Genomic DNA, 25,957 nt, shown 5'->3' on the forward strand with positions numbered 1-25,957 from the left:
TTGGGCAGAGCCACTGGCCCAGCAAGACCACTACCAGGTCTGTGTCCCAAGGAGAGCAGCACAAATGAACGATTCCAAAGAGATCAAAGGAAATGGACCTCAATGGACAAATACATGTCCAGCAGCACTTTTGTGGTGGCAAAGATTGGGCGTGGAGGGGATGCCCATCCACTGAAGAGTTGTGGTATCTGATGGTAACGGAATACTGTTATGCCATAAGAAATGACCGAGGCTGTTGCAGAAAAACTTGGGAAGACCTATATGAACTGCTAAAAAGTGAAGTAAACCAAAAGATCATTGTATATGATAACAGCAACACTGCACTGATGGACTATCAAAGACATAGCTCCTCTGTTCAGGGAAATGATCCGTGACAATTCCCAAGGCCTCGGCATGGAAAATGCTCTCCATCTTCAGAGAGAGAACTGGTGACCTCTGAGTGAAAACTGAATTATGATTTTCTCACTTTCTCTATTTTTCTTGCCTTTTTTTGGCAATGAGCCTAATATGGAAATGTTTTATATTGACTTTAGATGCATAATTGATATCATATTACTTGCCATCAAAAGAAGTAGGAGAGGGAGAGAGAATCTGGAATTTGAAATGTATTTAAGAAGTTAAAAATAAACAACAAATTTAAAATAAATTTAACTAAAAGTAAAATAAAAAATGAATGTTCTTTACTAACCAAGTGATTGAGGGTGATTACAAAAGACAGAATAGATCATTTTAAATACATAGAACTGAAAATTCTTTTGTATGAATAAAATTAATGTAGGTAGGATGTAAAGTGATTCTATCAACTTTATACAATCCTTATATAAAGTGCATCTAGGAAGGATCTGATATTCAGGAATTAGCACAAAAAATAGAGGAAGAGCCATTTCCCAAAGGATAAGTGCTCAAAACATGTGACCAAGTCAATAATTCTCAGAGAAGAATTACAAACTGCCAGAAACCAGAGTAAAGATTACTATAAATCGCTAAGAATAAAAGAAATGTAATACCAAATCGCTTCCCCACACATCCAGCAAACTGGCCAGGATGACAAAGTAATAAGCAGCTGCTAATACCTGTTATGTGTCAAGCACTGTCCTTGGTACTGGGGAATATAAAGACCCAAGTGGAGCAGTCGGTCCCCTCAATCACTTACACTCTAGCACATCTATGTGGGTATATATTTAGCACAACTGAAACAGAAACAAGATAACCTTGCAACAAACACAAGACAGAAATAGTCAATGATGGAGGGGCTGTGAAAAGAGAGGCACACTCATCCACTGGTGTGTATTGGTCAAAGTGTAAGTCCTGCCATTTTGGAAAACAAATTGGGATGAAACTTTTTTTAAAAATACACTTAAGGATTCACACTCTTAACCCAGTGATCCCATTGCTTTACTCATTCTTCAAAAACATCAAAGCCAGAAAGAAAATCCCTATAAATACCTAAATAAACACAGCAGCATTTGAGGAGTAGCAAAGTATTGTAAACAGAATAGATGTCCCTCCCTTGATGGGAGAGTGTCCAAGCAAGCTAAGGCACATTGATGGAATAGCATATTGCTGAGTCCTAAGAAAAGGTGACTGAAAACAACAGAGGAGATTTATAGAAACTGATGCATTATGAAATAATCAGAATGGGGGAAACACTAATCAACCAATCAATAGCAAGCATTTTTTTATTTACCCACTATAAAGCGGTAGTAGTTGCTAGGGCTCTAGGGATCCAATTATCCATCTTTAGGAGCTAACAGTCTTCACACACAATGACCACAACAACATACATCAATCCCACCCCTCCAGGAAAAAAATAACCTCAGCTCTGTGCAGATATAATGATTGAATTTAGTCCCAGTTTGGAAAGGTGTACACTTCTCTTTCTGAAGAGGAGGGGAACTAAGGGTGTGGGATAATGAATATACTACAAATTCAGCTAATATTTTGTTTTCCTGAAGTGCTTCTCTTTATTATTCTTTGCTACAAAGGATAGTTTGCTGGGGAAGAGAGGGCAGGTAGATTTCAAAGTGAGGATGAGGTAAAAACAAAAAAAAAGTATTTAACCAAGAAAAATAATCTAGCCTAACTGCTCATGTTAGAACTGAAATTGAGACCTACTGGTTGTGGTGGCCCACACCTGTCATCTCCGTGGCTAAAAGAGGCTGAGGCTGGTAGATTACTAAATTGAAAAGGAGGGAAGAAGATGAGAGAGAGGGGCAGCACAGGTGGAAAGGGGATCTGGGAGAGATAGAGAAAGAGATGGGAGAGTGAGGAGAGTGAGGAGAGGGGGAGAGCAAGAAGAGAGGGAGAGCAGGGGGGTGGGAAGAGGAGAGAGAGTGAGAGTGGAGATATAGGGACAGGAGGGGAGAAAGGGATGAGATGCAGAGAAGGATTGTGAGGAAAAGACAACAGAGGAAAGAGAGGGAGAAGAGGAGAGAAAGGAAAGTGGAGGAGAGAGGGAGAAGAATAGAGAAAGGGAAAGCACAGGAAAGAAGAGGAGAGAGGAAAGTGAGACTCAAAGAGTGGAATTGACTTGCTTCAGGTCCTGTTGGCAAGTAGGTAAGATGTAATCTGAATCCTCATGCTGCCACACTTGGTGCACTTAGTGATTCAGACATTGCCTCTGTTTTTCCAAGGTTTTTTTCTCTTTCTTGAATGGTCAGTACCACAAGGTACCAATTTGTCCCAGGACTCTAGGGCCATGTTAAGGAGAACATGCTGCAGTTTATGAAAAGTACCTCTCAAATGTAAAGGGGTGGGATGGAGGAATGGATGTTCAGGGACATCTGGAACCAGGAAACAAAGATTTGTACCTACTGTGCTGGGCAGGTGTGATGCAGTGCCAACAGGTGACCAATAGGAAGGCAGAAATGATCTACTTGACTTCCACCATCTCTAGCAGGTTCTCCTAGCTGGAAAGGACAAAATAAAGAAGAGAGAGGGAATTAGGAACTGTGATGGGGGAAGAGCAGGGACCAAGCATCCATCTGTGTTAGATGCACTCCTCCCACTCCCAGCCCCAGCTACGTTACATGTCAGAGAAATAAAGGTACTTGCAGATCTCAGAACCACTGTGGGAAGGCTTTTAAAAACTGATATAGAATGGGAGAGGAATAAGACACTGAAAAATGGGCCAATGTGTCAATTATTCAAAAAGGAAGGAGAAAGGTTTGGATCTAGGACACACAGACTGGCAAAAATTTTAGAAGAGCATGCCTTGAACCCAGGTCTTTTGATTCTTGGCTCCATGTATTTTTGAATTTGTGGTTACAGTGGTGAAATGTGGCACTAGAAAGCACAGATAATGGATTTGCTGCTGGTTGAATAGCTGGGTCCACAGGGACCATAAATGGAGAAATGTCTCTGGTGATTGCTTGACTTGCTTATCAATGATATAGATGAAGACAAGGCCTGCTCTTCAAGTCTGTAGATAACACTAAGTTGGAGCACACAGTTAATAAAAGAAATGAAAAACTCCAAATGAAGCTCACCAGGCTGCAATTCTAATCTAAAACCAACAAGATGAGTTTTTACCTGGACACAAATAAATCCCAACATTTAGATAGATTTTTAAAAACCCATGTAGAGGATGGAATGCCTTTATTGGCTACATTGTACAGTGGAGGTGACTCTGGGCTCTGCAAAGCCATTTCAGTGAAAGATGAATGCTGGATATTTCTACTAAGCAGGAAGGGGTTCCAGCATGGGTTTGGCAATGGACTTAGGTTTAGGGAAATGGAAAAGAGTGTGTGTGTGTGTGTGTGTGTGTGTGTGTGTGTGTGTGTGTGTGTGTGTGTGTTTATGTGTGTGTGAGAGAGAGAGAGACAGAGAGAGGGGGGGAGGGAGGGAGGGAGAGACAGAGAGAGACACAGAGAGAGAGGGGGGGAGGGAGGGAGAGACAGAGAGAGAGACACAGAGAGAGACAGAGACACAGAGAGAGACACAGAGAGAGAGAGAGGGAGGGAGAGACAGAGAGAGAGACAGAGAGAGAGAGAGGGAGAGACAGAGAGAGACAGAGAGAGAGAGAGGAAGAGGGAGAGAGAGAGAGAGAGAGAGAGAGAGAGACAGAGAGAGACAGAGAGAGACAGAGAGAGACAGAGAGAGACAGAGAGAGAGACACAGAGAGAGAGACAGAGACAGAGAGAGAGACACAGAGAGAGAGGGGGGAGGGAGAGAGAGAGAGAGGAAGTATCTTACCATTTATGATAACTTTCTACTACAGCATGGAGGGATATGTCTGTGTTAATGGATAGTGTACCTACCCCAATGAAATCAGATGCTTTCAAATGATCAGAATAAAAAAGATGAGATAGACTTGACTTAGCCAATACTTCATATGAAAAATATGAAACTGATGGTTCCAGTAAACCACAAACTGAAAACTAATGAATAGGGTGATGTGGCTTCTAAAAACAAAATGAACAAAAAACCAAAACACAATCTTTGACTACAGGAATAGAAGACCAAGGGCCACATCCTGGAGAGCTCCAGTTGTGCCATAATCTATATCTGTCAGGCCCCTTTTGAACCAGGGCATCACATTAAAAGCGCAGCATTGAGCATCTTCAGGGGAGGGATGCTAGAATGGTGAAGAGTCAAGAAATCATGCAATTTGAAAAACAATTTGAAAGTGTGAACAATCTTGAACCTGAAGTAGAGGATTAAGAGATCCATGAGAACTGCCCTCACATTGCTAACCCTAACCCTAATTCCAAATTTTCTGTGGAAGTGGAAAAAGAACTGTCCAACATTTGTGCAGAGAACAGAAGGCGGAGCCACGGGTGAAATCAATGAGGGAGCAAAATGGCAGCTGGGATAAGAGGAGAATTTGATATTTTAAAATCTCTTTCCTTGGACTCAGGTTGGAAGAACTGACTCAAGACTCATCACTGCAGGCCAGCCTGTGAGATGAGAGTTTCTCTGTAAATGTCTGGGTGTGGTCTCAGACAACTGACCAGTTTGATACAAGGGCTCTTCTCCCAGCTCCACCTTCTTGACATCTCTCCCATGTGACCCATTCACACAGGTACTGCCTAGGTACAGGCCCTTATCATCTTTCCCCAGGGCTTTACCAACAGCCTTCTCATTCTCAGCTCTCCTCACCTGAGTGTCTCCCCACTCCAGACCATCATGTGACCCCCCCCAATTCAGTTAATTCCAATGACTTCCTAAATATGAACTCTCTTTGGCTTTCCCCTCCTTTAAATAAAACCTTACCTTCCATCTTAGAATCAATGCTGAGTATTAATTCCAAGGCAAAAAAATCAGTAAGGACTAGGCAATCCAGTGACTTGCCCAAGGTCACACAGGTAGGAAGCATTTTAGGTCAGGTTTGAATCAAGGACCTCCTTCTTTAGGTTTGGCTCTCAATCCACACCTACTTGCTCCTTTCTCTTTGGTTTATAAAGCCCTTCCCAGGCCAGCCCAAACCTATTCTTCTACCTTCACTTGAGATGACCTTTTCCCACATTGTGATCTAGGTAAACTGGTCATCTCTCTTTTCAATCAATTAATCAACAGACAATTATTAAACTCCTTCCCAGTGCCAGGCACTGGGCCAAGCCTGGTGGATATAACAAAAGGCCAACGACAATCCTTGCTCTCAAGGAGTTTACAATCCAATGGAGGAGGCAATATGCAAATATACACAAAGCAAGCTACTTACAGACTGAATAGGAGATAATTACTAATGGGAAGGTGCTGGGATTGAGAGGGTTAGGGAAGGCTTCCGATAGAAGGGGAGATTTTAGTTGGGATTTAAAGGAAATGAGGGAGGTCAGTAGTGAGAGAAGAGGGAGAGTATTCCAAGCATTCCTTCATATCTCTGTAATGGCCATTCTCCATGCCTAGAATGCCCTCCCTCTGTACTTCCTCATGGTAGTCCTTCTTTTACAGTACAGTGCCAGTACTATCTTTTGTTGAATAAGCCTTTCCAGATGTCCTCAGCTGCTAAGGTCCTTCTTCCCAAACTACCACATATGATGACCTTTCCTTATTCTCTGTCTCTAGTGCCCTCAACATCACCTCCTACTCTTTCCCATCAGACTTCATGTTCTAATGAGGTCTGACTTCTCTCCAAGACCAACTTGTCTCCTTGATTTCCTTCAGAAGCTTGCCATGGCACTCATCCTCATTCTCACTAACCTTCACTCTCCACCTGCTCACTGGCTCTTTTCCTGCTACCTACAAACATGTCCTGGTCTACTACCTCCTTAGTTTTTTTTCACTTGACCCTGCCACCCTCTGGAGCTTTTATTCTATGTTTTTCTTCCTCTACAAACAAATGCCAGGCATTCAGAGTTCTCTATATCTGTGCTTCCTCAATGCCCTCTCCTGTCCTTTTAATCTGACTTCCAACCTTCCAACATCCCAACTGTAATTCTTCTCCTCGAGTTAACCAAGCCCCTCTTAGTAGCCAGATCTAATGACCTGGTCTTGATCATCAATTAGCATCCAATACCTCTGACAACCCTTGCCCTTGGAGTTTCTCTCTTGGCTTTGACAACACTGCCCTCTCTGGCTTCTCCTACCAGACTGTTGGCTCTTCTGTTTCTTCTGCTGGAAGATAATGTTTTTCAGAGATATTCTCCAGGGTTCTCTCCTGGACTCTCTACTTTTCTCTTTCTACACTTTCTCTTCCTGAACTCATCAATTCCTATGGGGTCAATTATCATCTCTAAGCCATTTGGAGCTAGCAAACTCATTGATTCCTTTGTCCTTGCGCAAAATTCTACAAGCTACACCCCAGGATGCATTAAGAGCCAGAAAGAGTCCAAGAAAAAATGAAGCTTGTGTTTTCCAGCCTGCAGCAATCTGGGCCAGCAGAATTTCAGAAGTAATTACACTGGAAAGGAACTACAGGAGGGATCCCCTAAAATAGGATCCCCAGCACTCTCTGACTGAGCAGAATGGTGAAGCAGTGAGCCCAAGCTCACCAAAGAGGTCAAGACTAGATGACCCCTATGGTTTATTCCTGTTTTAGTTACTTCTAAAAATGTAGCACCTGGGGACAACCCTGAACTTGCAGCTTGGTTCCCCAGATAAGGCGAACTCAGATTTCAAGGTAACTGGTGGGTCCCCATCTGTTCATAACTGAAGCTCATGAGCCTCCCCACTGATGTTTACCTTTACTCGTCAGCCAAAGGACATAATTATTCCAAAGCAAAGACATTTAATGAAATAGCAGAATAAGAAAAATAGCAACAAAATGTTCCTTCCATGAATCTGGAGCATGCTATCCCAATTTACACGCATCATCCCTGGAAAGAGGGGGGACACATGGAGAGAACATAGTTGGCTAGGGTATACTTATAGAAAAGCCAGCCTTCTCAGCTCCAGGCTACCCAGGACCAGGTCACTTCATCCCATCCATCTTCAGCCTGATCCCAAGGAATCTATTTGCCCCTCAATCAAATCAAATTAAAACAACAACTTGTGCTTCTGGAAAGAATATAACCATCTCCTGCTCTACTGTTCCACTCTGCAGCCCTGTGACTTCCCATATTCAAGTCCCTTCTCTGGATACAACGACCATATAAATGCCTACCACTCATAGAATGTAAGACCCTGTTAGAACGTGAACGGAGGGCAGGGAATAGTTTTCTTTTGACATTTATTTGTGCTTGTATACCAAGGCTTAACAATGTCAGACAGAGTAGGTGCCCAAAAAATTCCCAGTGACTTGACTTCATTATATACCTTAGAGGTGCATAATTGTTTGTTAATAAAGGTATTGACATGAGCTGAATGAAAAAATGAAGGCCCATTTATTAAGCACTTACCATGTACCAAGCAAGTGTAGAGTTGTAAGTGTAGAGGATACAAATGCAAAGTAAAGACTTCCTACCTTTATAGGGAATCTATTTAGACAGGTAGATGGATAGATGGTTGGATGGATGGATAGATGGATGAATGGAGGAGTCATTTATTAAGCAATAACATGCTAGGCATTGTGCTAAACGCTGGGGATGAAGCTATAGCCAAGTAAGTGTAATAGAAGATGTAAACTGAGAGAAACTATCACTGATTGAAATGGAGAAAGGTAAACTGAGGGGAACTGTTTCTTCAGCAATGACTGTTGTTCTCTGGCTGGCTGTGACTAGAGAGGCTGCTACAAAGAACCTGAGGCTGCTTATTTGTAATGGAGGTAGATCAGAGAAATGCTGAGGGATGCCACAACACAGGGATGCTGGTACACAGGGGAGCTCCTCTAGATAGATACTGGAGGATACTCTGGGGTTTGCCTACTGATCCCTACTAATGGCTGATGGAGCAATCTATTTCCTAACCTCTTTCCTCCCTCACTCCCTCCCTTAACCAACCTCTCCCTTTTGCCTCCCTCACCTTCCAAATCTTCTTGAAGCCTTTGCTTCTTCCCTCCCTCCTGAATAAACTATAAAGATACTCCAGTTGCTTTCTCAGTCAAGGGGTTTATTGGGATAACAGGATGGGAAACTGAGGTAAGAGGGATGAGGATTTCCCTAAACTACAAGGATAATATTTGGAAGGTTTGAGGAAGTATTCCAGTCACAAACTGTGACTCTGAGACCGTTAGAGAGATGGAGGACAACTGTTTGAATCTTCTTTCTTCTTCACCAAGAAAATCTCTTCCTCAGTGTCAACTTCAACTGCTCAGAACTAGAGAAACCCCCCCAAAAAAAAAACAAATCAGCTTCACAAAGGTCTTTCAGCCAGCTTCAAACCTCCAGGGAGAGAGAATGTGACTTCCAGTCAGAGACCAAGTCCAAAAGCCAAGTTTCTCTTCTCAGTATGTCCAGCAAAAGCTCCCAACTGCCCCTCCTGGGAACATTCCATTAGAATCCTGGTTCTTGCGTCTTGGTCCACAAGTCCTACAAAACATCTCTTTCTTCATGTCTTTATCACATAAGGCAGTCCTTGCCCTTGAGTAGCTTTGATTCCATTTTGGGAATTCCACTCCTCTTCATCATACAAGTAAAGGGGAGCCTCAAAAAATACCAAATAAAGGGGACCTGAAAAGAAGAGGGGAGCATACACCAGGACAACATGATGTGGAGATGGCAGAGAAGAGGTGTGGAGGTCTGGGCAATATTAAGCTAAGGCTTACTAACTGGAACCACAGAGTGCCAGGTGTAGGGCCCATTGTTGAGATGGAGCCAGGTATGAGGAGAGGGGGACAGAGGATTACAAACACACATTCCTGACCTACAAATTTAACATTTTAAAGTTTACAATAAAAAAAAAAACAATTTAACAGAATAAAAAAGGGTGAAGTTCAGGCATGTAGAGTATAAAACTTCTTAGAAAAAGTCTAAAAATTCATCTCCTGGTCATTCCTTCCCTTTGACCTATGGTCCCAAGTGCTCTCCACCCCCAAAACCATGCCCCTGGTCTCTAGATTAATCAGGTTAGTTGGAACTCTGGCCTTGGTGCTGAGCAATTATGATTGCTAAGTGAGTGGCAAAAAGTCAGCTAGAGAGCCCATTATCTATGCCTAGCTACCCCTGTACAAGATCAGACCTCCCACCCATCCATCCCAGCCTTCCCCTTCTCCCTCACTCATCTCCACACTTTTCTACCTCTTGATTTAGACAGATTAATCCATGCTACCATTGCTCCCAAAGAGGTACATTAATTCTCTTGCTCTACTTGGTGTCTCTATGACTTCTCAAGACTATAACTATCCCTTCCCCTAATTGTTCTCTTCCTCTGTTGGATGTAATCTCCTCAAGGGCAGGGACTCTCTTTTGGATTTGGATCCTCAGTGCTCAGCACAGAGTCTGGCACATAGTAGATATTGAATAAATGCTTTTTCGTTCATTCATTCATTCATTCATTCATTCATTCATTCATTCATTCATTCATTTGTTTGCTCATCCATTCAGTAGTCTTCCTGGTCTCAGTTAGCAAGACCTGGGCTTGAGTTCTGCCTCTCAAATATCTGCTGTGTGATTCTGAGCAAGTCACTCATTGCCCTCAGGCAATCTGCTAAGATAGCAAAACTTTTTAAAAATATATTCATAACTGCCTGAAATGCAATTGGTTTCTTTTGAAATCTTAAGTATTTTATGTATTTAGAAATTTTCTTCTGAGGAGGGGTCCATAGGTTTCAGCAGACTACCCACCCAAGGGATCCACAGTATCCTAAAAGGTTCTGGATCCCTTGTCTAAGGCTTTCAAACCTAGCAGTTTGGGAATTTCCACATGAATATACTATAAGATATCACTACCCCCCCCCTTATTGGCTAACCCAAGCCCCCTGGCTTCCTCACCAGCCTGACTGCATTATTCATGACTTCTCTTTTGAGTTGGGAGGAAAAGGGTGAAAAGGCCTCTTAGAAAAGATCCTTGAATCATGGAAAAATAGTCTAAATTAATTAATTAAATAAATAGATGTTAAAAGAAAAGGCCCCTGGAAGCAGCTGAGGAAGGAGAGCCTGTGTGTTCCTGCCCAGAACAGGAGCCATTACTCCAGACTCCTTTAATGTGCCATAAGCCTGGGCTGCCCCTCTGGACCCAAAATCAATAAGAGTTCTAAATTAAGCACATCTTGTCTCCTGAAGGCCATGTGGTATTGACTTGTTAAGTTTAAAATATGGTCTGAGTGATCAATTTTCACCTGTAAAATTCTGGTTTTTTAAAAAGGCTTCAAGCCCATGGGGGGGGAGGCACACTCCTATCTGATTAGAATATTGGGGTGCTCCTGGGGGAGAGAATCTGGGAGTCCAGGGAAGAGAGGGGAGCTGAGGTAAGACCAGAGTGGGGACCAGGAGGAAAGAGAGATGGGAGGTCAGGGGCCTCCATCCCAGGAGGGGTACTCGAAGAAACTCATTAGACCCACTTAATCATTCCTTTAATTGGTTTAACTTAATACCCATTTTTTAAGTGACCTACACTGTATTCTACACAATGACAAAAGTGAAATAGTGTCTACCTTCAAGGAGTTTGCATGAGGATGACGGAGAGGGAGTTACAGTATAGTTCTGGACCTGGAGTCAGGAAGACTCATCTTTGTGAGTTCAAATCTGACCTACTAGCTACACGATCCTAGCCAAGTCACTTAACCCTGTCTGCTTCAGGTTCCTTGTTTGTAAAATGAGCTGGAGAAGGAAATGGCAAAGCAGTCCAGTATCTTTGCCAAGAAAACCCCAAATGGAATCACAAAGAGTCAGATATGACTGAAATGACTCAACAACAAAACATTGTACCAGGTACTATTATAAGTGCTGAGAATTCAAAGACAAAAAGAAAAGAAAAGAAAAGAAAAGAAAAGCTTGCCACCCCCAGGAAACTTCTAGTCTACTCAGGGACAAAGAGCAGGAGAAGGTCAGAAGGAAGCCAAGAAACAGCTTTTCAGAATTGTTGTCAAGGGGACTCTTAGCCAGGGATGGGCTGCACAGAAGGCCAGTTGGCAAGCAGGTATTAGGCAACTACTGGGTGTCAAGAACTACAGCCAGCACTCAGAAAAAAGGCAAGGCGAAGTCATGGCCCCTGCCATTGGCTCCACACAAAGAAAATAAGTAAAAATATTTCATATTTCAGGTGTACGAAGTTCCCTCTGTTTAGTCCAACAAATTACATGCTCCCCTTCTCCCATATACACCTGCCTTCGGTCAGCTGATGACTATCTTCATTATGATCTATAGAAGCATTATCCTTGTTCCATGTTTGAGGACATTGAAGAGAGGCCCAAAAAGTCCTACCACCCCTCAACCCAGGCACTAGAGTCAGTGAGCAAGCTTGAGGTGACTGCTGTACACCTTCTGGACAGTTCTGGTGGTGCCCATCAGCAATAAGTGCCCTGAGAGGCTAGTGGATAGTGGACTAGACTGCATACCAAAGAGTTCTGGATTCAAATCCTGCCTCTGAGCCTTAATAGCCATTAACCATGGGGATGCCATCATGCCTCAGATTCCTCATAATGAGTTATCATTCTCATTGCTGTTTTAGTCGATTCTCACAATCACTTTTTAAGCTCATTAGAGAGGTGATGTCCCCACTTTAAGTGACTCACCCAGAGCCATAGCTTACACCTGTCCCACTCAACTCTACCCATGCCATATTTTTGCACACCTGTTGTTTCCTTCTGAATGATATTGACCACTGGTGTCATTGTAATCTGAGCCTCAGTTTCTTCATCTACAAAATGGGCACAATAGTACCTGCAATACCTTATTCATGGGGTTCTTGTGATAATGAAATGAGGTAATGAATGCAAAATGTTTTGGAAGCTTTAAAGTGTAATGTGGATAATACCAATACTTAGGAAGTGCTGCAGAAGATACACAGAACACCAGATCTGGAGTCAGGAAGACATGAATTCAAATCCAGCCTCAAACTGGTTGTGTGAGCCTGGACAAGTCATTTAGCCTCTGCCTGCTTCAGTCAGCCCAACTATAAAATGGAGATAACAATAACACTTACCTCCTCAAACTATTGTGAAGACTCAATGAGGTGAACGTAAGTAAAGTGTGCTACCTAAATGTTGTTGTCGTCTTTGTCATTGCTACAACCATAGGTCTCCAGCTAGAAGGGGTCTTCAAGGTCTGCTAAGCTAACACTCTTACCTTACAGATAAGGAAACTGAGCCCTTAAGCTTAGCCAGGATCACGGGGGCAGGAAGCAACAGAGCTGGGATTTGACTCTTTTTACAGCCCATTAGATTGACTGCTTGGTTGCCGACATTTCATAGATGGACTTCACCATGAAATAGGAGATAGGACCAAGATTTAGCCTGCCAACTGTACTGGCTTCTTGCTACCAGTGCGAGGCCCTCTTTTTTCTCCTCCCCACCACTCTCCCAGCTCTCCCAAATCAGGTGCCAATCAGTCTTTTCCCTGAACTTTCACTGGACTTGCTCATGACAAATTCCCTCACCCCACTTACCCATAAATACTGTAGGATCCAAACCTAGAGCAGAGAGCAACCTCAGAGGACATTTAGTCCAATCTTCTTTTTACAGAGGAGGAACTGAGGGCCACTGAGGCTAAAAGACTTGCCAAAGGCCACCCAACTAGGATTTGAAGAGGGATTTGAATTCTTCCTTCTATCCACTTTGGCAGAACCATCACAACATTTAGCATCTATGTGCTATATCAAACATGTTGCCTAGCATTTCAATATGCTATTTCATTTAATTCATTTAAAAATTAAGATGCAAATAGCATACATTTAAACAAATTCTTCAGGCTTTCAAATGATATTTCAAGAATGAAATTATAAGAGAAGGGTATTATAGGAGCAGATACTAAGATCCAGAAAATTAAGAAAGTAGGTGGCCAAAGAAGCATTGTGGGATGTTCACTTCTGCATGGTGTGGAAAAGCAGAGGGGTCCTAGGGATCATAGGTGTAGAGCTGGAAGGGATCTTAGAGGCCATCCAGTCCAAACCCTCTCTTTCTACAGACAAGGAAACTGAGGCTGTGAGGGAAAGGACTTTGCCTGATATCCCAGAGGCATCAAATGGCAGCATTGGGCTTCCAGCTCAGGTCTTCTGACTCTCACCCAAGAACCCTTTCAATGATGCCTGCCCTGCTGTTTCCCAGGGAGAACTGTGCCATCTGGATTCCCATTCTAAGAACATTCCATTTGCAATATGAAGTCAATATATACCCAAATGAGCAACTAAAGGATCCATCAGCCGAATGGCGTGGGAACCTCCCACCCCACCCCCTTTCCACTTCCCAGGAGGGAATTCATACACAGGCATTCAACTGCATTCAGCAACCCATTTAACAGAATTCTTGAATTTTAAGCAAGCAGAAATGCTTTTTTCTTCCTCTTTGGCAGTCATCTGGGGATTTTACATTTAGCTGGAGCTTATGGGGTGTTTTGCATATTTGACTAGGGCAGACTAAATTATATTTTAATTCTTTGAAATTAAAAATAAATGAAGTGAAAGTATCTAGGGAAACCAGTAGGAAAACCTGAAAGCAATCAGGGAGAAGCATGGCAGCTGATAGAATCTACAGAAGACCTGAAGGATGGCCAACATGTGAGGATCTCAAACTATATTGACAAATATATGAAGATGGAGTCATTGGATCCTAGACCTTGACCTGGAAGGGAGCCTCAGAGGCCAGCTAGTTCAATCCCTTCATTTTACAGTGAGGCAATTGAGGCCCAGAGAGCCTAAGTGACTTACTCCTATTGACACTGGTCTGTTTCCAAAAATAGTCTCTGTCAACTGTCCTATTGGGTCACCTTATGTAAAGTCCTACTCTTGATGTAAAGAAAATGTATAAGAACAGGAAAGGTAAGATCTGGCTCAATGGCTTTTACTAGGAAAAGGAAAGGCCTGGAGGTTTAGTGTACTCCACTCTCACTAGAAGAAACTAGCACAATATGGTAGCTGAAGAAGCTAAAGCAATCTTAGCCTGCCATACGAGAAGCGTAATGTTCAAAATGGAAGTTGATCCCACTTCACTTTGCCCTGGTCAGTGTCTATATAGAAGCAATATTCTGGTGGCCATATTTAAGGGAGAGATAAGTGAAAGGGGCCCATGGGAGATTCTATAAACACATAAAGGGTTTGAATGTAGAAAAGGCATTAGATTTGTTCTGAATGGTCCTAGAGGGGACAAGTAGGGCCAATACATAGAAAAGATGAGGAGAAACAAGCTTGAACTCCTTTTAAAGAAAGACTTCCTAAGAGAGAGAATTGTCCCATAGGAGAACTGGCTTCCTTAGAGGGAATGAAGTCATAATCTCTGGAGTGTTCAGATGGAAACTAAATGACAGGTCAGGGAGGGCTATGGTAGGGAGAGTTTTCACCACACACATGCTTAGACTATTGTAATCACGTCCTAATTCACCTCCCTCTTTCAGGTCTCTCTCCTCTCTGATCCATCTTCCACACAGCTAGCTCCCTACAATCAGAATAGACTGTACCACTCCTCTGTTTCAGAACTGAACTCCAGCGGCTCTCCGTGTCTTTAAGAGACAAATATCAAGTAAGGCAAATATCAATTCCTCTGTGTGGCTTTTAAAGCCTTCCACCACCTGGCCTGAACCTACCTCCCCAGTCTCACTACATATGAATCCCCTTTCCACATGCTATAGTTCAACCACACCCTCCTTCTTGCTGTTCCTCACACATGAGATTGTCACCCACCTCCGTGTCTTTGTCCTCCTTGTTCCTCTGTATCTTGAACGGCTCCCCTCTGCACTTGTGCCACTTCAAGATTCCTTCAAGACTCAGCTCAAGGATGACTATGTCCATGGGACATGCTCCCCTGGTGTCCCTCCCCACCTATTACCTTGAATTTATTCTTTGGGGGTGATCAATCCAGACAATTAACTAACCCACCTCACTTAGAGTAAGTGACAAGATGCTGTGCCCCAGTATCTAAAGCAAGTAAGTATACATGTCAGTGCACAGGAAGCATGAAAAAGGCCTGGACCTCTCTATATCATTCCAAGGTTTTAGATTAATTAATTTAGAGGTTATTGAAATGAACTAAAGCAATGCTGTGCAGGATGTCCACTCAGACCGGTCAAGGTACTTGGTGAACCCCTCTGCGGCTTGTATAAATCTGGGAATCTAGTCTGGAATCCAAAATTGGAATTTCTAGCAGCTTTGGGGTAATGAGAGCCAAGAACCTGAGAAGGAATCACTTGGGGTGGAGGGAAGAATGCTAAGGTTGAAGATGTAGCCTTAGACTTCTCTCTCTACTTTGAGCAGGAGAGGGACTTCTGAACCTCAGCATATCTGAAGATTGGGGCTTTCCAATGGCATCTCAGCCCCATTCAAGAGTAGCACAGCTGGTAGCCATGTCTAAAATGGGAGCCCAGGATAGACTGGACATAATGAGAAAAGACAAGTCCAAAGGATACTCTGCAAAGAACCCAGCTGAAAAGCTATGCCAGGCATCCTGAGGGCTCCAATAAAAAGATTTCCAGAAGCTATGAGATGCTCTTCTGCCAAATCTTTCCTCTCAGATTGAACCCACTTTAGATTCAGAATTTCTTGTGAGGGTTGTTTGACACCAATTATACCACATTATTGAATACTTCATTCCAAAACCTAATTAAGTCTTATTGACTAGCTGATATTAACCCACAATCATGGGAGATTAGATGATATTAATGCCTAATATTAGATGATTCATTGATATTAACCCATAACCATAGAAGCAACAGTACTGGGGACTCATAAATGATAATATTTGTAAAAGGCTTTGAAAACCTTAAGCATGACATAAATACTAGCACTTATACATGAACACACACATATTAATATATATTTGTTGTCTTCTCCAATAGAACATAATCTCTTTGAAGGCAGGGACTGCTTCACCTTTGTCTTTGTATCCCATATCTACAACTGGAGACACAAAATAGGACCTATGGGTTGAAAAAAGAGACAATAGGTACATTGGAAGGGGCTCTGGATTTGGAGTCAGTGGGCCAGAATTCAAATTCTGGCTCCTGTGAACTCCTTTGGGTAAATTTCTTTTTTGTGCCAGGCCCAGTGTCCTCCTCTGTGAAATGAAGGGGTTGGGTCAGATGACTTCTAATATTCCTTCTAGCTTGAAATCTCTGAACTTTTAAGGAGGACTAAAATCCTGCTTGAAATCAGAAGCCTCAGAAGGCTGTTTGAGGTCTTAGCTGCAGTTACTGGCAAGAAGCCTAGAGTAAGAACAACCTGAGTTCTTGTCCCCGAACCAACACAGGAGCTGGTAGAAAACATTCTGAACCTTTCAGAGTCTCCATTTGCTTTTCTCTGATAGAGTGTCCTCAATGCTGGTCCTGATCATGTCTTGAGGCAGGATCACAAGGGGCAATGAATATTAAAAGTACTTTGGAAGCTATAAAGTGCCTTGCAAATGTATGTAACTTATTAGTAAGATCAATGGCTCTTTATCCCTCAATTTGTGATCCTTCTTCTTTCATTGGGATAAACCTGGGCAGAAACTTATATGCACATGAAGGAGGTTACTGAGCAAAGGAGTGAACATGCTTACTCTGAGGTGAGGGGAAATAATAGGGTGCTCCCAGCAGATCTTTTCAAGGACAAAGAAAGAGATAGACAAGGTGGTCATTAGGGCTTAATTCTGGCCTTCGAGTTGTTGTTTCCTAAAATAAGACTCTAATAGTGAGCATAACCTCCCTGGGCTGGAGGAGACTAAGAGACATTGGTGAAGGAAGATGGTTGGAGTCATGTCCACTTTATAGGGATTTGTTAAGGGGGATTTCTATTTAGCTTAGGGTTAGAATAGATGATCTCTAGGGTCTCTTCCAATTCTGAAATCTTGGAACTTTCATTGGTCATTTAAATTATAATGGGGGGGAGTTGTTTAGAAAAATTTGAACCCTGACTGAAAGACTCAGAGTTCTGTACAAGAGGGATTGAAACCACTGGGTTTGGACTCTGCTGCCTTCACTAGGTAAGAGCGCTTGCTGACTGAATCCATTATAACAAGCAGAGTTACAATCAGCACCTGGACAGCTCCTCAAATCAATGAAAGCCATTGTGTGAGAGAATGGGTCTTGCCCTTAGAAATTTATAGACAAAGAAGAGATGCTAAAGGACTGCATTTAAGAAAGCTGGAACAAGTATGGCTTTCCCAGCATCCCTCTGAGGAGCAAATAGAGCAATGAACTATGGTTGAGAAGGGAGATATGAAAGAGAGGCATTGGCCCTACAGGCACCTAGCTTCCCTGGCATTCATTTCTTGAGCCATTTTCCTACCTTGAAGGCTATCTCTCTAAAGCTCATTTTCATTAAATAGGAAATGACGTCAAGGCCACATCTTCCTAGTTCTGCATAATTGATTTCCCTTCCCTGAAAATGTAGGACTTTTATTTTTCCCTTTTAATTTTGTCTCTGGGTCTAGGCCCTTCCTGCTGGCCTACAGAATCACTCTAAACCTTGACTCTGGCATCCATCACTGCAATTGTCTCTGCAAGGTTTGTGTCAGCTCCAAATTTGATTCACATCCTTCTACATCAGAATCCATGATGTTGGTAAAACTGAGGGACATGACAGGCCCAAGGTCAAAGTCCAGGATTTGATTGCCAGGATCTAGTTAGTCAACAAGGTTTTCGCTCAGTTATTTAGCCAGAGAAGAACCCCCCTGGTTGTCTAGTCCCCAAGCCCCCATTTCTTCATCTCTCCCCTGGATAATATGAGAAAGTTTGGAATGTGGCTGGAGATAATTATTTCTTTACTGCTGATGCTCAATTGAATACTAGGAAATGTTCATTAAATATCTGTAGAATGAATGAATGAATGAATTAAGTAATTAACTTACAGGAAAAAAATAATGTAAACAAAGTTGAACCCAATGAGATAATTCACTTTGAAAATCCCATATTTAAAGTCATCAATATAGAGCTCAAAGGGATATTTGGGGTCATCTAGCCCACCCACCCCATCTTACAGATCAGAACACTGAGGCTAGAGAAATGTTTTGCCCAACTTCACACAGGTGACAAGAGGAAAAGCTGGGATCTGACTCCTCAAAATTCAGAGCTTTTTCCAGAGGTCACTAGGGAGTAACAGTGGTTAGAGAACTAGGACTGCAATCAGCTTCAAATCTGGCCTCACATACTTAAAAGCTGTGTGAGGTTGAGTAAGTCACTTGACCTGTCTGTCTCAGTTTCTCTACTTTAAAATGGGGATAACAATGGCTTGGACCTCACAGGGTTGTTGTGAAGTTCAAAACCAATATGCGTTTTTTTAAGTGCTTATATTCATGTCTGGTATATAGTAGGTGCCATATAAATGTTTATTTCCTTTTTTCCTTTTCCTATTCCTTTCCCCTACATTGTCAATAGCCTATTGGTAAACAGCATAATAGGTTTAGGACCCTTGGAAGGAACTGAAAGCCCCACTAAGGGAAAATGAAGGCAGAGACTAAAACTCATGTAGATAGAATACGAATATCTGAGGCTAAAGTGAATTTATTCAGTTAAGACAGTAGTAAAGGAATTTGTATTTTCTCTTTAAGGTAATGGTAAGTCCTTCATGCTTCTTGAGCAAAAGAGTGAGGATCAAACCCCATAATCTAGGAAGACCAGTTTGGCAGTAGCAAGGAGAAAGATTTGGAGGGTAAATTAAAAAACAGTAATTGAGCATTGACTGTATGCCAGCCACTGGATTAATCTCTGAGAAGACAAAGAAAAACAAAACCAGTCCCTGCCCTCAAGGGGTTTACGATCTAAGGGGGAGATGATGAGCAAATAATTATATGCAAACAAGCTATAGATTGGATAAATTGGAGATAATCCACAGAAAAGGCAGGGAGACCAAAGAGAAGGCTACTGTAGTAGTCCAATCTGCATGCTAGGCACTGTGCTAAGCACTGAGGCTACAAAGAAAGCAAACTCAATGCCAGTGGAAGCCAGAGGTGAGGAAAGCCTGAAGGAGAGTAAAGATAATGTGAATGAAAAGAAGACAAGAGACATGAAAGACATCATAGGAGAGAAGAGAATGAAAGGAAAATCTGCAAAGCACCCTTAAGACAACCTGCTATAGAATCCCAAACAGTACTTACTCTCTGTGTGACCCTGGAGAAGTCCCTTTTCCTCACTGTGCCTCAGTTTCTTTATCTGTAAAATGAGGGGTTGAACTCCATAGTTTCTGGGTCCCTTCCCAATCAAAACCCATGCTCCTGTGGGCACTTGGCACCTAATTCAATATGGCAGAAAGGGAAGAATAGAGGACTCTGAGATTGTGATCCTAGGAGGCTTGAAGGATATTATGCCATTAACAGAAATAGGGAAATCTGGAGGAGGGGAAGGTAAAGGTAAAGTCCCCTCTCCCTTTGGGATCAAGACAATGAGTTCAGTTTTAGACATGTTGAGTTTAAGGCACCATCTTGGAACCTTTATATCCCCAGGGATTAGCACAATGCCTGCCATATAGCAGGTGCTCAATCAATGCTTGCTGACTCACTCCTTTCTTGAATATAAAATGAAAGTCTCAGACTGGATAACTGCTAAAATCCCTTTTGGAGACCATGATTCTCTGCAGCCAACTGGCCAGCTCGAGATTCACTCCTATCTCCTCTATACTATGTTCCATACAACTAACTCTATTGGCCTGCCCCCTCATCTTTAGCCCTTTACTTTACGGGAAATGGGGAAGTTCACATAGGAGTGAGAAAAACCATTGTCTTAATGTTTGTGAAGAATCCACAATAAGAAAAAGCATCCCAGAGGAGGAATCTGGACTCTAACCTCTTGAGGATGCCCCTTGCTCTCACTGTGGCCCCTGGCTTTCTTTCACCTCCATCTTTGTGATCAGAAAGCAGACGGGAGAAAAAAGACCCAAAATGAATAATGGAGTAAACTCAATCACTATTTTAAAATACCTACAATAAATGTTAAGGAGTTTTAAATAGGATTATGATATTTGAATCCCTTTATTTTGTTATTGAATAAGGGAACTCTGGAAGAAGCTACTTGCCATGAGGATTTGAAAAGTCAAGTTCATCTGGAGAGACTAATGGAAATTAATATTTCTAATTAACCTCAGAAATAGCAGAAGTGCTCATCAGCATCCCCTTATTGTTCTGGTCTGGCAATATTAACAAGGCAATTCACTGTAAGCTTGCTGACAGATGGAAAATGGTCATCTGAAGCAATATTCCGATGTAATTAGACTCTCAGATTGTTTGACCACTTCAAGCCCTGGAAGCTTCTCTCTTTACTGTTGGGGGATTATTTATCAGTAGTTACTAGTTTGCTTGATGCCTAAAGTACCTTCCACAAAAGTCCTCCCATGACACCTCATTGGGGTATGGAAAAGACTCCATGTTTTCCAAGCCTGGAGCTATGAAGGTCCTCACAAGCTGGAAAGGCTTTGAATAAGGAACCAGGAGGGTCTGTAGGTCTACTTTTCAAAGCCAATATTAGTTCTGAAAGACTGATCAATAGAGGGGAGACAGTTCCCAGGGCAGTAGATTGCTTTCATCTATGAGACTTCATGAAAACTAAAGCCCAGAGGGCTTGGCTAGGGCTAAATCATCAATCCTTGAAAGAGAAAGCATTCCTCTCTTAAAACACACAAACACAAAGGCACTCATACTTGGCATAGTGGATAGAGTAAAGTCTTGGAGTTAGGAGGATCTGAGTTCCAATCAGGTCTCAAATACTTCCTAGCTGTGTGATCCTGGGCAAGTCACCTTCCCCTGTTTGCCTCAGTTTCCTCATCTGTCAAAGAAGTTGAAGAAGGAAATGACAAACCACTCCAATATCTCTGCCAAGAAAACCCCAAATGGGGTCATAAAGAGTTGGACCCAACTAATTGGCAAAACAGCAATAACCTGGGTGCTTGAGATTTCAAGATAGGAAAGCCCTGGCCTCCCCAGGCAACTTAGTAAAAGATGAGTCAAATCAGAGCCCAGGACCAGGGCTCTCAAAAATCACCTGAGTTTTCCTGAAGCCAGAGGAGCCCAAAAGAGCTGGATGCAGATCCAGGGGATTTCCAATCAGAGCTTTTACCAAGCAATTGTTTATAAAATATGGGCTTCCAGATGTCTGGGAAAGGCTGAAATCAAAGACTATTATGGTGTGTTGCTATGGAGCTAGGAATTCCCATGAGTTTAGAAACTGAATTCATGGGGAATCCCAGCTGAGCTCAGGAAGTGCTGTTTATTCTGTTTGTCACTGAACTCCGGGAGGACTCCACAATGACTTCCTAGAGTACTGAATCTGGGGAACCCCAGCTGTTTCCATCACAGCATCTCCAATGGCTACTCTACCAGAGCCCTTAGGATTCAGACATTATTTAGCTGAGCACTCCTCCTAAGCATCTGCAAAGCAGGTACCACTCAGGAAATGAGGAGGAGGGGAACAGAGAGCTTGCCTCCTTCCCTTCCTTCGTTCCCTCCTTCCTTCCTTCCTTCCTTCCTTCCTTCCTTCCTTCCTTCCTTCCTTCCTTCCTTCCTTCCTTCCTTCCTTCCTTCCTTCCTTCGTTCCCTCCTTTGTTCCCTCCCTCCTTCCTTCCTTCCTTCCTTCCTTCCTTCCTTCCTTCCTTCCTTCCTTCCTTCCTTCCTTCCACATAGGGATTGCTTCTTTTTTGTCTCCACATCCCCAGCATATAGTACAGTAACTGCCAAATAATAAGGGCTTGATAAATGTTTCTTGATTGATTGATTCCTCCCACCTAGCATAACAGCAATCATAAAATTTCAGAATTGAAGGGATCTCAGGGACTACCAAGTCCCACTCATACTGCCCCTCCCCATTCCCTCTACAACACCCATAACAAGCTATCCTTCAGCCTCTGTCTGAAGACTTCTAGTGAGGGTCACCCTTCTCCCCTGGTCAGCCCACTATGCTATGGGTTGTTAGTTTTCCTTGCCATCCAGCCTAAATTGGCCCCTTTGTTCTTCCAAGAATTGCTGCTGGTTCCTCCCATTGGAACAGTGCAGAATCAGTTTGATCCCCTCCTTGGAAGACAATCTGCTAAGTACCTGAAGATAGGTATCATGTTCCTTCTCCATCTTCTCTAGGCTAAATGTGCCCAACACCTGCCTTGGACTCTCTTCACCCTGGCTGCCTCCTTTGGACACATTTTCCAGCTTGTTCAGGTCTTTGCCCATTAAGCACACGCTTTCTATTATATTAAGCATACAACTGGAGCATCTACTGTTCAGTCCCGTGTGCATTTACTACATGTTTGCTATGTGCCAGTTCAGAGACACAGTGAAGGAAACATCAAAGGCAGTCCTAGGCCCCAAACAACGCAACCACCAGGACTGGTTCGACAAGGACAACACTGCTATTGAAGACCTATTGAGCAAAAAGAACAAAGCCTTTATGGAGTGGCAAAATAACCCAAACTCTGCTCCTAAAAAGGACAGATTCAAGTCTCTCCAGCGTGAGATCTCCAGCACAGTATGAGATCAGGAAGATGCAAGACCGATGGTAGAAAAAAAGGCAGAAGAAATCCAGTGTTTTGCTGATACAAAAAACTACAAACAATTTTTCAGTGCCCTCAAGGCTGTCTATGGGCCATTAAAACCCACCACCACTCCCTTGCTATCCTCTGATGGTGACACTCTCATAAAAGATAAAAAAGGCATCGGCAACAGGTGGAAAGAACACTTCAGTCAGCTTCTCAACCGACCCTCTTCAGTCGACCAAAGCACCCTTGATCAGATCCCCCAAAACCACACCATTGAACAACTTGATGTCCCTCCTTCAATAGAGGAAGTCCAAAAAGCCATTCAACAAATGAGTGCAGGCAAGGCACTCGGTAAAGACGGGATCCCAACCAAGGTGTACAAGGCCTTAAATGGAAAGGCGCTCCAGGCATTCCACATAGTGCTGACCAGCATATGGGAAGAGGAAGACATGCCCCCAGAACTCAGAGATGACTCCATCGTAGCCCTATACAAGAACAAAGGCTCACGAGCAGCCTGTGACAACTACAGAGGCATCTCACTACTCTCCACTGCTGGAAAGATCCTCGCCCGTGTTATACTCAACAGACTCCTGTCATCTGTTTCAGAGCAGAACCTGCCTGAATCACAATGTGGCTTCCGACCAGATCGCAGCACCATCGACATGGTCTTCATGGTGAGGCAAATGCAAGACAAATGCCTTGAGCAGAATCTAAGTCTCTACATTGTCTTTATAGACCTGACAAAGACTCAATTCAAGGAAACTTTACTAGAGTAGGAAGAGCTACCTCCCTGACTCAGAGGATCTAGATCTAAATCCTGGCTCCAACACTGACACCTTATGCATCCTGGACCATTCCCCCAATTACCATGAAACATGATTGGCACGATCCTCGTCGATGCATGAGTGACTTCCTTCCTTCCTTCCTTGGCTTCCAGAACTCCCTTCCAGTCTCAGAACTCGTTAGGGTCATTTTAATCAAGTGAGACAAGGCAAAGAGAGATCCCTGGGAAAACTTACAATAAAAATCACCATCATTTATAGAGTTTTAATGTTTCCAAGTGCTTTGTCTCATTTGATTAAAATGGCATATAAATGCCAGCTAATATCATTAATTATTATTTCGCAGACAACAATTTTTCACTTTCTTACTTACCTACCATGTAATTAACATTTCTTGTGAGTGCCTTGGAAACACCCACACATTGGCACACATTGAATTAGGAGAGTCCCTCTTTCAGATCTGTTAAATGAGCAGTATGGCAGCGCTCCCCCAAATAACCAAGAAGCTTTGGGATTCATGAACCAAGAACACCCCATTCCAACTCTGTCCCTTGCCTTGCCTACAATCTACTCTTTGCCACAAAGTAGTTGCAAGGGCATGGCCAAGAGCCATGGCCATTTCTAGTCCATTCCAGGCAAGGAGCAGCTTGGACTAAATTAGAGATTCTTCATATTGTCCATGTCCCTTGGCAGTCAGTCTGGTGAATAAACTCCTTCTCAGAATCATGTTTTTAAACGATTGAAGGAAATGCTTAATTTCAGTGAGAGGTTAGTGAAAATAAGGACATACACATATATGTATGTATATATTTTCCTATTTCAGTTCATGGACCTTCTGAAAATTGGGACCCCCAAGTACAGAACCCTGGGCTAGAAGGGGACCAAAGCTGCCAACCACAGTGCCGGAAAACTGTCCTCTGCAAAGCTCCAGGCCCATAAGGAATTTGGTCATTCTGAAAGCCATGACACAGCTGATGGAGCCCAAACTGAATCCTGCCACTCGATGCTTTCTGTTTTTTATTAAAACATGATTCCAACATGTGGCAAAGCAAACCAACCAATCCATGAAAGGTAAGAAACCTCAGCCAGGCCCCACCGTGTCTTTCAAAGGCCATCAGAAGATGACAAGAATAGAAAGAAATATTGCCAAATGGCATGAGATGTGAAAATATATTGACTAAAGAAAGTGGCTATTCCTGAAACAATTAGAAGACATTCCTCTCTCTCTCTCTCTCTCTCTCTCTCTCTCTCTCTCTCTCTCTCTCTCTCTCTCTCTCTCTCTCTCTCTCTCTCTCTCTCTGTCTCTGTCTCTGTCTCTCTCTGTCTCTCTGTCTCTGTCTCTCTGTCTCCCTCCCTCTCTCTCTCTCTCTCTCTCTCTCTCTCTCTCTCTCTCTCTCTCTCTCTCTCTCTCTCTCTCTCTCGGTTTTCTTATTAGTCATCATAATTTAAGCCAGAAATCCATAGATGTGTGTGTGTGTGCATTTATATTTATGGCTATGCAAACCTTAGAGCACTCTACAAATGCTAGCCATTATGATGATTGTGTTTATAAGGAAAACCTCGTAGATAAAATCAGTCCTTTGCCCAGGCTCTGCCATGCCACTGGACAAATGACCCGCATACAGCACGTCCATCCATATAGGCTTGTTGGGCAAACAGCAAATGGGCAGCAAGTCATAGCTATGATGGAATGGAAGGGAAGAGCAGACTTCATTATGGAGGGCCAAGGGCCCAAGGCTTTCAGCTACTCCAGGCTTCCACCCTGCCCAGTGGGAGTACTGGGGCTACCACTCAGTTCCAGAAACAACTGTTCTGGAAACAAAGTGTTGTAAAGGAGAACATCAGGCAGGACCAGATTCGGAAACAAAAGGGGGCCAGCCAGTGCAGAGTAGGCAGGGATCCTGGCTGGATGGTTTTCCTGCATGTTCCCCTGATGGGGAGGGCTCAGAGACAGAGAGAGGCCCTCAGGGTGTGGGGTGGGCTGAGTGGCAGAGGAAGAGAAGGGAGGAGGCTCCCCTGGGGGCAGGGATAGTCCCTACATGAACCATTGAAGGATGAAAGCAACCACCTCTGGCTCTTTTCTCATTCCTACTAGCTAGCATTTTCCCTCACACATTTTGTCCACATACTTTTGTGCACTGGAGGTGAGGGGGATGTGGGGATGGAGGCTTTACAGAATCACAGATTTAGAAGAAAACTCAAATTTTTTCAAAAGTCCAATTCTAGCACATTTTATAGCTGAAGAAACTGGAGCTCACAGAAGTTAACTGACTTGCCCAAGGTCACACAAATAATAAGGTATGTGAGAGAGAACCTAAGGGTCCTTTTTGCTAACCTTAATT

At 43.0% G+C, this 25,957-nt stretch overlaps 1 protein-coding gene across 6 annotated transcripts in view; it reads right to left on the bottom strand.

The window, feature by feature from the left end:
* HECW1 (HECT, C2 and WW domain containing E3 ubiquitin protein ligase 1) overlaps positions 1-25,957 on the bottom strand; it is a 322,507-nt gene that overhangs the window by 239,236 nt on the left and 57,314 nt on the right. For 5 of the 6 annotated variants that reach the window (XM_056804109.1, XM_056804114.1, XM_056804116.1 and 2 more), the window contains exon 2: positions 2,815-2,909. The gene's annotated coding sequence lies outside the window, so the exon portion shown is untranslated. Of the gene's footprint in view, positions 1-2,810; positions 2,910-25,957 lie in introns of all 6 variants that reach the window. The other variant, XM_056804111.1, reaches the window with a different exon arrangement.

This window comes from Monodelphis domestica, chromosome 7, assembly GCF_027887165.1.
Source record: "Monodelphis domestica isolate mMonDom1 chromosome 7, mMonDom1.pri, whole genome shotgun sequence".
Lineage (NCBI taxonomy): Eukaryota > Metazoa > Chordata > Mammalia > Didelphimorphia > Didelphidae > Monodelphis > Monodelphis domestica.